General features: G+C 39.2%; 1 non-coding gene across 1 annotated transcript; it reads left to right on the top strand.

Moving 5' to 3' along the window:
- The first annotated feature begins 715 nt into the window (after positions 1-715).
- On the top strand, positions 716-822 carry LOC127109782 (small nucleolar RNA R71). The gene has a single exon (XR_007797034.1). It is a non-coding gene; the product is annotated as a small nucleolar RNA R71 (small nucleolar RNA).
- The last annotated feature ends 1,763 nt before the right edge of the window (positions 823-2,585 follow it).

A 2,585-nucleotide genomic window follows, 5' to 3' on the forward strand; every position in this document is an offset into this window, starting at 1 on the left:
AATTTGTGTTTCAAGCATTTTATTGTGGGTGGCTAAGGCGTCTACTTTGCTCGCTAGTTGTTTAAGTTGCTCGCTAGTATGTATGTTTTGGTTCAAGAAGTCTTTGTTTGTCTGAGCTTGGGTAGCTATGAAGCTTTCCATCATCAATTCGAGATTTGACTTCCTAGGTATGTTAGGAGCATTATTAGTTGGCTTTTGATATCCAGGCGGAAAAGTTGGGGCTTGGTCAGGTGCATATAGGGCGTTGTTATTCTTATACGAGAAATTAGGACGGTTTTTCCAACCTGGGATGTAGGTATTCAAATAGGGATTTCCTTGTGTGTAATTCACTTGATCGATTGGGACTCCTGCTAATATTTGACATTCTTGTGCAGTGTGTCCAGGGTTTCCACATAACTCATAGGTTGGAGTTACAGCAGCCACGGTGGCTGCGGGTGGTATGGTCAAGTTGTCTAATTTTTGAACAAGGGCATCTACCTTTGCATGAACATGGTCAATGCTACTGATTTCGTACATTTCACCCTTTGTCTGGGACTTTTCCACTGGAGTTCTTTCACCTCCCCATCGGCAATGGTTCTGGGCCATGTTTGCAATGAGTTGATAGGCTTCGTTGTATGGCTTATCCATAAGTGCACCGCCCGCGGCAGCGTCTACTGTCAGTCTTGTGTTATACAGAAGCCCATTGTAAAATGTGTGAATGATCACCCAGTCTTCGAGACCGTGATGTGGACATATCCTCATCATGTCCTTGTATCTCTCCCACGCTTCGTAGAGAGATTCCACATCTTTTTGTCGAAATCCATTGATTTGAGCTCTCAGCATAGAAGTTTTGCTCGGCGGAAAATATCGGGATAAGAAAACGTTCATCAGTTCTTCCCATGTTGTAACTGAGTTGGATGGCAAGGATTGCAACCAAGCCTAAGCTTTGTCTCTTAGTGAGAAAGGAAAAAGGCGCAGTCTTATCGCATCTTGAGATACACCATTTGCCTTTACAGTATCTGCATACTGCACAAACTTGGTCAGGTGTTCATTAGGATCATCCGTAGGATTTCCGCAAATTGATGTTGTTGGACGGCTGGTAATAGTGAGGGTTTCAGCTCGAAATCGTTTCGATTGATAGCGGGGGAAGCAATGTTGTTGTGAGGTTCTTGTTGGGAAGGGGTAGCGTAGAGTTTAAGAGGACGGTTATATGGTCCTTCTTCAGCCATGGTTGGTTTTTCTTCTGCTTTAGGAGGAGAGAAGATATCGGGAATATCGTACTTTTGTTGATATTCGTGTATTCTGCGTCTTACGTATAAGAAACGCTCTAATTCTGTGACTGGTGGTGCTAAGTTATCGCCTTGTGAGCGAGTACTTGGCATACAATCAGGGAAATAAGGGAGAGTAAATTAGTTTTTATTTTTACCTTAGTCTATACCGTGCAACGAAAGAATCGCACTATTCGACTAAAACAGGTCCCCGGCAACGGCGCCAAAAACTTGATGCTTGTCGTGACTATATATAAAATATAGTCTATCGGGTACTTGACTGCAAGTGTACAGTCCAGTCGCTTTAGTTTTAAAATATATCGATCCCACAGGGACCTATGGTCAAACTAATGTTACTAACGTCACTATGTTTACCTAAGGGAATGATTAGTAGAAGTTCGGGGGAAAAATAGTAAATCTAAGGGAAATTTAGTTTTAAGAAAGAATTGACGGAAGGAATCAGTATGCAACGCATTAATTGTCAAGGATTCGATAAGTCACCAGTGAATAGTTTAAATGCCAAATATCTCTCAGTAGAAAATATTTATTTAAAAAGCTTTATCTCACACTCTCGTGATTGTTGATTCGGCCTATAGCTTTAAGTCATAATGTACGCTCTCGCTGTCCCATTTGAAGTTAAAATTACTTTTTGAAAATAAATAAGTTCTAATTGCTTTTAAAGTGCTCTCGCTGTTTTTAAACTCAATGCCTAATTTTTACTATCCTGCTCGAGCCTCACGCTCTCGCGATTGTTGGTTCTCACCATAGTTAATTTCCCACTCTCGTGGCAAAACCGTATTAAATAGCTTCTCACGCTTTTGTGATAAAGTTAATTAAATTTAAATTAAAAACCTAGGCCTAAAAGATTGTTTGAGAAAAAGAGTTTTCACCGATTATTATTAAATCCCATCAAATTAAATTGCTATATACCGATACTGGTAATTTAGTCGGACATGTTAAATAAAGCAAACACAGAGCATAAACAGATTATAGTGCGGCAGACATAATTATAACAATAACAAGGCAATAATAATAATTTAATAAAAACCTGGCAATTGGATTAACAGAGTACGACGAATCTTCGAGTACTTGAACAGTCCTCCACAAGTCGGTAGGATTCTGCTTCTTCAATACAATTGCCTACTAAATTAAATAAAGTGTAGTAGTTCCCCAATGTAGGAAACTACTAATATGGCTAACTGGAAAACGGAAAGGAAAAGGAGAAAACGGGAATTCTAAAAAAAGAATGGCAAATGAACTAAGGCAACGAAAACAAAGTTTCTAAAAAGAAAATAACTAAAAAGCTAGAAAGATGTAAAAATTAATTGTAGAGCGTAA

Source organism: Lathyrus oleraceus, chromosome 7 (assembly GCF_024323335.1).
Source record: "Lathyrus oleraceus cultivar Zhongwan6 chromosome 7, CAAS_Psat_ZW6_1.0, whole genome shotgun sequence".
In the NCBI taxonomy this organism is placed as follows: Eukaryota; Viridiplantae; Streptophyta; class Magnoliopsida; order Fabales; family Fabaceae; genus Lathyrus; species Lathyrus oleraceus.